Raw genomic sequence first — 11,479 nt, 5'->3', positions numbered from 1 at the left:
TTGTCAATCCTATTCTTGTACCGATTAAAATACTAGCTATGATATAATGTTGCCTGGAATGGACTCAGGATTTCCGTGGACTTAGACCTCGGAGCCAACACTATATATAAGCGTGTATTCTATTCAATCTAAGAATCAAATTCAACTACGATCTTGATTTAGAAATCTTAATTTAGGCAAAGTGTACCAAAATTCTAATGATCTTGATTAACTACTTATCTAATTTAATTAGAAAACTAAAATTCTAAAGGCCTAAGTTAATTGGAAAATTGCAAAAGTAATTTGGAATAATGTAAAAATCTTAATTCAATATAAAATATTACTTAGGGTTAGAATCCACCATGGGTTTGGATTAGATTGATTAATTAAAACAATTCTTGAATTAGGTTGAAAATCCAACTAAACAGTCAATAAATAATAAGATCTAAAAGATGTCATTATTTATGAGTATTTAATCGAATTAACTCTCTAATTTATATTAATTATATAGAATTTAATCTTTGTCAATCAACAATCATCCATACGAAAGGGGAAAGCCAATGGCATGGATGATTGGGATTTGTACAGAAACAAAACCCTACATAATTTGTTAGATAAGCCACTGGTTTTAATTACTTCTCATTCTTGATCCTTCCCCATGGCTTCATCTAAACCCTAAGTATAGTGGGTTTAGCTACTCATGGAGAAGGCGAAAGAAACAAAAATAAAGGGGATAGAGAAGGGAAGAAGTGCCATATAAGAACTTAAAAAGAAAAATAAAAAGAAAATAACTTCTTCATTAATGGGCAAATAAACTAAAAATACATCAAATTGAAGCTTGAAATAAAGAACAAAATAAAAGAAAAACTTATTCTTTTTCTCCTTCAAGCAACGGCCAACTTGTCCTTCTCCGTCTCTTGATGTCACCTTGGAGTGGAGCCTTGGATGGTTGATCTTTGGTTGAAGAGATAAAAAGATGGAAGAAAACAAGAAAGAACAAGAGAGAGTGCTTGAGAGTGGTAGAGAGAATAAGAGCCAAGAGAGAGCAAAAGTGAGAGAGCAAGAGATTAAAATAGAGTGTAGAAAAAAAAGAGAGTATTGTTCGGTTCTTTTTTATATGAGGAGAGAGTTAGTTGCACCCCAACCGAAAACAATTATCATCACCTCATCCGAAATGGCAATTTGCTATTCTCCATTCATCCTCCTTCCTTCATTGCTTAGAATATTTCCTATTATAAAATGATATTAGCAGCAATGAGAATTTCCTAACTTAGACATTTCCCCACGGACAAATTAGAGCTCTCCCAATTAGAATCGGATGATTATGCTTGCCCAAAATTCAGCAGCCACCTCACCTTCCAAGATTGACTATCTCTTTTTACGATGAAAGAGCTGTGCCACTTTCTTTTTTTTCTTTTCTTTTTATTGGAGAGAGGAATTCAACGTTCCACAATTGAGAGAAACCTGTCATCGCCTTTCCATGGATTCTAAAAATAACACTTTCAATTTTGTAAACAAGGCATAGAGAGAAGCAGGTTTGCCTTATAGAATAGTATTTAATTATGCTCAGATACTTCCCACTATAGCCGCTCAATGTTACTAAGGTTAGGATGATTCTCAGCCTCTATACCCGGGTCCAAGATAGCAACGAGCCGTATGCTTGTGGCTCTTTAAAACAGAAGTTAACTTGCACCCTAAGCCCAAAGAAGTAAATATTAGATGGAAACTTGTACACTTGGCATGCTCACACACTTGGCACTCTTAACATGGGGCATCATTTATGGACCGAGCTTTCTATTTTCTTAAAGGACTATACAGCACACTATGCACACTATGGTATTAACTCAACCATCTAATTAAGCACATGTCGGTAGGTGGTGCTAAAAATAATTTTCATATGATGATCTTGACCGTCCATTTTGTTAGCTACTCATGGGCTCCACTATGAAAATAAGAGAAAGAGAGTGTGTGTGAGAGCTGGGCATCATGGAGCTAATCCAAACCGTTCAATTTGTTAGGGCCACAAGATAAATGGGACATGTCCTATAAATCATTCCATAGGAAGCATGAGATGATCTAAACGGTCCGTTTGGTGAGCCATCAAATGGATGATCCGAACCATCCACTTTATAACACCCACAATCGGCCCATTGGTGTGAACATCTAAGAATGGTACATGTGTGAATAGCTATTTTCTTTGAATTTTCATCTTTTTAGCTCCAATTTCTGTGAAAATTCAGAAATGTCCCTGAAACACCAAAAATAAACAAATACCTTAATAGTACCGCTCTAAACAATGGAATATGCATGCTTTCTTACCTAAGATTTACACATAAATGTGTTAATCAGTGAGCAATGAAGCATACTGTATATAACACTCGGTGTACTTGTGTTATATACTTAAAGTACGGATCATATGCATAGTACCTGATATTGAGTCCGGAGCTCTACTTTCATTTTACATATATTATGTACATGGATATATATGTTGATTTAGTAAAACCCAATTAGGATCTGCATGTGCTTATATATATATTGCATTCATATAAGGACGAACATGTGTTGCTTACACATGTTGGAGCTTAGATTTAGGAGCCATGTCCTATCCATAGATTATTGCAGTTCACCTTATGTGGCTACAGACGCAGTCCTAATACACTCACATGTCTGTCTTGAGTCAAGCTTCTTGACTCTATGGGATCATATTTAGGGTTGGTGCCCCTGGTTAGGATATATATGTATATATCTATATTTTGATTATCAGATTAGAGCCTACTCATTAGTGAGGCTTCCTTATCTAATCAAATTAGTCATATCAGTCCGTTCTTCGGATCTAGACCCGACCAGTGGCTTTTACTTGCCCTCTCATGGTCATGGCCTATCTTTTGCTCTAATCATTGAGATTTTTGTCCATATATCTTTTGATTATAAGATCAGGACCTACTTTCTAGTAGAGATTCCTGGCTTGAATCAATCAGTCGTGTATATTCATCTCTCAGATCTAAACCTAGCTAGTCAATATTAGTCAATATTAGGAACAGAAGGAAAACAGTGACGTGACCGAGATGGTCAAAACAACGAAAGAAGCGAAAAGGAAATGAAATACTCAAGAGGGGGGGTGAATTGAATTTAACTCAATATTAGGCCTTTTAAAAATTATCTATAAACCCTAATTGGAATTTTTCTTCACTTAAATAAATATTTGGTTAGTGCAAATATAATTGAAAGAACAAAGTGAAATGCCAAACCAAAACAATAATGGAAATGCAAGAGTGAGAAATTGACACACCGATATATAGTGGTTCGGCCAACGGCCTACTCCACTCTACTCAAGGTCGCACTTGAGGGATTCCACTATAGGAGACCTCCACGATGCCCGGCTCCGAGGCGGTTACAAATCCAAGGGATATTAAACAAGGATGCCCTTACACCTTTACAAAGACTCTCCTTCTCCGCCGAGTTCTAAGCGGTTGCTCTCTAGGGAATTAAAAAGGGAATGCCCTAGCCACCTACACTAGATTTGAAAGAGAATAGCTTGGCTTCTTCTTGAAAGCTTGATGCTCTTTGTAGACTCTTGATTGCTCTTCAAAGATGGTGATTTGCAAGTGAAAGCACTACTATATCCAAACTCAAAAGATTCACAAGTGAAAGGCAAGTTTGGGATGAAAAACAAAAACTCAAGCTAAAATGGATTGCAAATGTTTTTGATGCTTAAGGATGTTTTTCAAAGATCAAGAGAGAGTGAAAAACTTCTCTACATGTTGTATATATAACCACACCAAAGAATATGACCGTTTGGGGGTGGAAATATCAAAAACCAATAATTAATTTGAATCCCAACGGCTATTTTTTAGTCTGTCGCGAGGTTCTCGGAGTTCCGAGAACCATTCTCGGAGTTCCGAGAACCATTCTCGGAGTTCCGAGAATTCTCGGAGTTCCGAGAAATATTCTCGGAGTTCCGAGACAACGGCCAGAAGAAATAAAATTTCTACTGGACCATTTCTCGGAGTTCCGAGAAATTGTCTCGGAGTTCCGAGAAAGTGTCCAGATGCTACTGGACCTTTTCTCGGAGTTCCGAGGGAACTCTCGGAGTTCCGAGCTCGGAGCTCCGAGAAAAATTCTCGGAGTTCCGAGAAGCCTAAAAATCCGCACTTTTTGATTTTTATTGCAAATTTGATTTTTAGCTTTTGGAACTCAACTCCTATGGTTATTTTGGAATGTTTATGAGGGTCCCAACATGTTGGTCCACTACATAACCATTCACTAATCCATTTTAAGTTCTTAAGTGTTCTTTGAAAACCAAGTTGAAAACACTTTGAAAACGTTTTGCCTTGACTTGAAAATCTAAAGAGAAAGGATGTACAATGATACCTATGCAATCTTCAACTTCTCTTTAGTCTTGGTCTTCAATTGATCTTCCATCTTGTGTATGCTTTGCTTGAGAGATGAGGTGAGCTTCACTTAGCTCCTTTGACTCTTGTATGGGATATCTCCAAGCATGACCATGTTGTGTGTTGGTTTCTTCAATGATCAATCCTATCTTAAACACAACACTTCAAAGCAAATTGATTAGTATTCAAAAACACAATCAATTATGTTTAGAATCATCAAAACAAGATAGGAGAGTAGACCCTTGGGCTTACAATCTCCCCCTTTTTGATGATGACAAACAAAATTGATTATGAGGTGTGTGTGGAGTGACATAGTAGGCAAGTGAATACTAGAACTCCCCCTCAATATATGCACACATATAAATGATACAAGTTATAAGCAAGTGGTGCATATAGTCAATTGAATAGATAATCAATTTCAAACTTCTCCCCCTTTTGTCATCGACAGAAAGGGTGTAAAAAAAATAGGAGTGGATAACTCCCCCTGAATCAATGCTTATGGTATAAAATTATATAACCAAGTAATGCACATATACCTGTTCATGATCGAGATGTTGACATATGTCAAGATGTTAGGTATTTTAATTAAAGTGAAGATACCTCTCCAACTTAGAAAAACTAAGAAGGCTAAGAATATCAATTGAGTGATTTTTAAGATTAAAAATTTGACATCTCATTCATGCAGATACTACCAAACAAAGATTATATATATAAATACTATATAGATAAGCTGGTTAAAGGCACAAAGTATTTATTTGGCAATTTCTTTGATTTGATCCGCACTCCATATGTTTAAGGCACTTCAGATATAGCAAATTCTATCATCACTAAGGGGTTTTGTAAAGATATCCGCTAATTGTTCTTCAGTGTTGATATATTTTAAGCAAATATCCCCTTTTTGTGAGTGATCTCTGATGAAGTGGTGCCTAATCTCAATGTGTTTTGTTCTTGAGTGTTGTATGGGGTTCTTTGTTAAGCTTATAGCACTAGTATTGTCACATTGGATGAGAATATTATCCATTTTGATTGCATAGTCCATCAATGTGCTTTTCATCCATAGGACTTGAGCACAGCAAGCTCCAACTGCCACATATTCTGCTTCTGTTGTGGACAGAGCTACTGAATTTTGCTTCTTGCTAAACCATGAAACAAGTGATTTACCCAAGAATTGGCAAGTCCCACTAGTGCTTTTCCTATCTACTCTACATCCAGCAAAGTCTGCATCTGAATATCCGATGAGAGTGAAGGAAGATGATCTTTCATACCACAGTCCTAGACTTTGGGTTCCTTTTAAGTACTTGAAGATCTTCTTAACTGCCGATAGGTGAGATTCTTTAGGATCCGATTGAAATCGAGCACAGAGACAGACAGTAAACATAATGTCTGGTCTGCTGGCTGTCAAATAGAGCAAACTACCTATCATACCCCTATACAATTTCTGATCCACAGATTTGCCAAATTCATCTTTTTCTAGCTTAGCAGTAGTACTCATGGGAATTCTTGATGTCTTACTGCTATCCATGCCATACTTCTTTAATAACTCCTTTGTATATTTTTCTTGATTTAAAAATATTCCATTTTTGTATTGTTTAATTTGAAGTCCTAAGAAGTAGGTTAACTCTCCCATCATGCTCATTTCAAATTCATTTTTCATTAAGGTTGCAAATTCATCACACAATTTTTGATTAGTTGAGCCACAGATGGTATCATCCACATAGATTTGGACAAGGAGGATATCATGATTTTCTCTTTTGATAAATAAGGTTTTATCCACCTTTCCCATCTCAAATCCCTTTTCAACTAAGAAAGTGCAAAGCCTCTCATACCAAGCTCTAGGAGCTTGCTTTAATCCATATAAAGCTTTATCAAGCCTGAAGACATGATTTGGATGTTTGAAGTCTTCAAAACCTGGAGGTTGCTCAACATACACTTCCTCTTGGATATAGCCATTTAGGAAGGCACTTTTGACATCCATTTGATATAGTTTAAATCCTTTATGAGATGCATATGCCAAAAGTATCCTAATAGCCTCCATACGGGCAACAGGAGCAAATGTCTCATCATAATCTATCCCTTCCTCCTGATTGTACCCTTGGGCTACAAGCCTAGCTTTATTCCTAGTGATAATTCCATTTTCATCCAATTTATTTCTATACACCCATCTCGTGCCAATGACTGGATGATCACTAGGTCTAGGTACTAGCCTCCATACCTTGTTCCTCTCGAATTGACTCAACTCTTCTTGCATGGCCATCAACCAATATTCATCCTTTTTTGCTTCCTTGATGGATTTTGGTTCTAATTCGGATAGGAATGCCAAATTATTGCTCACACTACGATAGTATGATCTAGTTCTTACTGGCAATGTGGCATCACCTAAGATTTGGGATTCAGGATGATCAACCAATGTTCTCCTATCCCTAGGTAATGAGGCATCATCTTCATTTTCTACTTCCTCACTAGGTGGTGTATGACTAGTAGATGCATGAGGAGGAGCACTCAATTTTGGAAAAAGATGTTCAACGGGTTCATCCTCATCATGTGGCATTTCTTGAGGTGTTGGCTCTCTTTCATCAAATGTCACATGCATGGATTCTTCTACTACTAGGGTTCTCCTATTAAATACTCTATATGCTTTGCTATGAGAAGAATACCCTAAGAATATTCCATCATCCGACTTCTTATCAAATTTATGTAAATTATCTCTAATGTTCAAAATGAAGCATTTACATCCAAACACTCTAAAATAGCTTATATTTGGTTTCAAGTTTTTCCAAAGCTCATAAGGTGTTTTCTTAGAGATTGGCCTTAAGTATACCCTGTTTATGATATAGCAAGCGGTGCTAACCGCTTCCGCCCAAAAATATCTAGGGAGATCATTTTCATGCAACATTGTTCTAGCCATTTCTTGGAGAGTTCGATTTTTTCTTTCTACTACTCCATTTTGTTGAGGTGTTCTAGGTGCGGAAAAATTATGTTTAATGCCATGTTCATTACAGTAAGTGTCAAAGTGTACATTTTCAAATTCCGTTCCATGATCACTTCTAATGTGGGAGATGGCAACACCTTTTTCATTTTGAATTTGATTGCATAATGTTAGGAAGTTTTCATAAGTTTCATCTTTATGTCCTAGAAATATGACCCATGTGAATCGTGAGTAGTCATCAACAATTACAAACACGTACCTCTTTCCACCTAGGCTACTAGTCTTCATTGGTCCAAAAAGATCCATATGAAGTAGCTCCAAAGGGTAGGAAGTTGAAATCATATTTTTAGGTGCAAAAGAGCTTTTCAATTGTTTTCCTAATTGACAAGTTCTACAAATGTGATCCTTGATGAATTTGAACTTAGGCAATCCTCTAACACTTTCTTTTGAGGAGAGGGTCGAAATGAGATCCATTCCGGCATGACCCAACCTCCTATGCCATAGCCAAGAATCCTCACTAATGGCATTTAGACAAGTCACTTTTTGGAGTCTAAGATCATCTAGTCCAATTGTATAAATGTTATTGTCTCTAGACCCTATGAATTTTACTTCTCCATTTATCTTATTTTTAACAATGCATTTGTCGGGATTGAAGACAACTTCAAAACCATTATCACATAATTGACTAATGCTAATAAGATTATGGGACAAGCCATCAACAAAGAGTACATCATGTATGGGAGAGGTAGAGTTACCTATGGTGCCTTCACCTTTGACTTTTCCTTTCTTGTCATCTCCAAAGGTAACTTCTCCACCATCCTTGAGTGATAGGGATGCGAATTGAGTGAGATCTCCGGTCATGTGTCTAGAGCATCCACTATCAAGGTACCATGTGTTCCTCTTGTTGTGGCTTTTAAGGCATACCTACATAGGAATAGGCAAGTGAGATCCCTTAGGTACCCAAATCTTCCTAATCTTGCTATGTTCATTTGTTTTCACTTTAGAGTTCAATTTGATCTTATCTTGTTTAGCATGCAAGCAAGCAACTTTATAATGACCTAACAATCCACAATAAAAGCAAATTTTGGTACTACTAGAGGAGGTCTTTTCAAGTTTGTTTTTATAGTTAGATATTGTGGTATTCCATCTATGTCCAAGTCCACTTTTGTCACTTGACATTCTTTGAAGATTTACAAGTTTATCCAATTTTAATGAACTATTTTCAAATTTTTCAAAGAGTTTCTTGAGTTCATCATATTCAAAAGATAGTTTACCGTTTTCATGCTTTAGTTTGTTATTTTCAATGGAAAGATTTTGTCGATTTTCATTCAAAGTCTTAATGGTAGCATTTAGCTCATGAATCTCTACTTTGCATTTTTCATTTTCATTATCTAAGAATTCATGATCCTTTTTTAACCAACCAAATTCTTTTGTCATGTTAGCAAGAGAATTTTCAAGTGATGCAATTTTATCAAATTGAATTTCAAGTTCATCATTTGCACTTTGTAAGGAATCTAAAACTTCTTGTAAGATAATGACATCATTTAAAGTGTTTACCTCATTGTTGTCATTTGTTGAGGCCATGAAGCACACATTTCTTGCTAATAGGCAATCTTCCCCATCATTTTGTTCGCCTTCGCTTTCAATCTCCTCATCCCATGTGGCGGACATTCCTTTCTTGCCTTCTCTTCTCTTGAAGCGGTTGTTTGAAGTAGGTTCATTGTTGAGTGGACAATCCGGGCGAATGTGTCCAAGCTTCTTGCAACCGTAACATCGGGGTTGAGAAGATCCATCACCAACTTCTTCTTTCTTCTTGAATGGAGGATTGGTCCTTCTATTTCTCATGCCTCCCATGTTTCTTTGCAAGAACTTGATCCTTCTTGTTAGGAGAGCTACTTCATCCTCGATGTCTTCCTTTGCATCTTCACTTTCACCTACATTACAAGCAAAAGCAATTCCTTTTCCTTTTTCGATTTTAGTTTCGATTTCGGGTGCTTTTGTTTTGAAAATCATTTCATGTGTGATCAAGGACCCTATAAGTTCATCTAGGTTCAAAGTGTTCATGTCCTTGGCTTCGGTGATTGCGGAGGTTTTGGATTCCCAAGACAAAGGTAGGGACCTAAGAATTTTAGTTACTAAATCTCTATTGGAAAATTGTTTTCCAAGTCCCCTTAATCCATTTACAAGGTTGGTGAATCTAGTGTACATGTCGGCAATTGTTTCATCGGGTGTCATTTGAAAAAGTTCGTATTGCCGAAAAATATGGTTAATTTTAGATTCTTTAACTTGATTGGTTCCTTCATGGGTGACTTCTAGAGTGTCCCAAATTTCCTTAGCCGAATTCAAATTTGATACTCTATTGAATTCTCCGGGAGATAGAGCACAAATGAGAGAATTCATGGCTTTGGCATTATAATTCGAAGCTTGTTGTTCGGCTTCGGTCCAATCATTTAAATTTCTTGTGGGTAGGATATATTCATTATTAATTGCTCTCCACATTTGATAGTCTTGAGTTAAAAAGATTTTCATTTTAGTTTTCCAAAAACCATAATTTGTACCATCAAAATAGGGTGGCCTAGTGTTTGAATAACCTTCATGATGTTGAGGGTAGTTTGCCATTTTTGAATCTTTACTCTAAACCGGTTAGGGTTTTCAAAAAAAAATAGAGACGAGGCTCTGATACCAATTGAAATACTCAAGAGGGGGGGTGAATTGAATTTAACTCAATATTAGGCCTTTTGAAAATTATCTATAAACCCTAATTGGAATTTTTCTTCACTTAAATAAATATTTGGTTAGTGCAAATATAATTGAAAGAACAAAGTGAAATGCCAAACCAAAACAATAATGGAAATGCAAGAGTGAGAAATTGACACACCGATATATAGTGGTTCGGCCAACGGCCTACTCCACTCTACTCAAGGTCGCACTTGAGGGATTCCACTATAGGAGACCTCCACGATGCCCGGCTCCGAGGCGGTTACAAATCCAAGGGATATTAAACAAGGATGCCCTTACACCTTTACAAAGACTCTCCTTCTCCGCCGAGTTCTAAGCGGTTGCTCTCTAGGGAATTAAAAAGGGAATGCCCTAGCCACCTACACTAGATTTGAAAGAGAATAGCTTGGCTTCTTCTTGAAAGCTTGATGCTCTTTGTAGACTCTTGATTGCTCTTCAAAGATGGTGATTTGCAAGTGAAAGCACTACTATATCCAAACTCAAAAGATTCACAAGTGAAAGGCAAGTTTGGGATGAAAAACAAAAACTCAAGCTAAAATGGATTGCAAATGTTTTTGATGCTTAAGGATGTTTTTCAAAGATCAAGAGAGAGTGAAAAACTTCTCTACATGTTGTATATATAACCACACCAAAGAATATGACCGTTTGGGGGTGGAAATATCAAAAACCAATAATTAATTTGAATCCCAACGGCTATTTTTTAGTCTGTCGCGAGGTTCTCGGAGTTCCGAGAACCATTCTCGGAGTTCCGAGAATTCTCGGAGTTCCGAGAAATATTCTCGGAGTTCCGAGACAACGGCCAGAAGAAATAAAATTTCTACTGGACCATTTCTCGGAGTTCCGAGAAATTGTCTCGGAGTTCCGAGAAAGTGTCCAGATGCTACTGGACCTTTTCTCGGAGTTCCGAGGGAACTCTCGGAGTTCCGAGCTCGGAGCTCCGAGAAAAATTCTCGGAGTTCCGAGAAGCCTAAAAATCCGCACTTTTTGATTTTTATTGCAAATTTGATTTTTAGCTTTTGGAACTCAACTCCTATGGTTATTTTGGAATGTTTATGAGGGTCCCAACATGTTGGTCCACTACATAACCATTCACTAATCCATTTTAAGTTCTTAAGTGTTCTTTGAAAACCAAGTTGAAAACACTTTGAAAATGTTTTGCCTTGACTTGAAAATCTAAAGAGAAAGGATGTACAATGATACCTATGCAATCTTCAACTTCTCTTTAGTCTTGGTCTTCAATTGATCTTCCATCTTGTGTATGCTTTGCTTGAGAGATGAGGTGAGCTTCACTTAGCTCCTTTGACTCTTGTATGGGATATCTCCAAGCATGACCATGTTGTGTGTTGGTTTCTTCAATGATCAATCCTATCTTAAACACAACACTTCAAAGCAAATTGATTAGTATTCAAAAACACAATCAATTATGTTTAGAATCATCAAAACA

Source organism: Tasmannia lanceolata, unplaced genomic scaffold (genome assembly GCF_043159265.1).
Source record: "Tasmannia lanceolata isolate RefF3 unplaced genomic scaffold, GAP_Taslan_0.1 ptg000003l, whole genome shotgun sequence".
Lineage (NCBI taxonomy): Eukaryota > Viridiplantae > Streptophyta > Magnoliopsida > Canellales > Winteraceae > Tasmannia > Tasmannia lanceolata.
The sequence above is the reverse complement of the archived record's forward strand: the minus strand, read 5'-3'. Positions refer to the sequence as shown.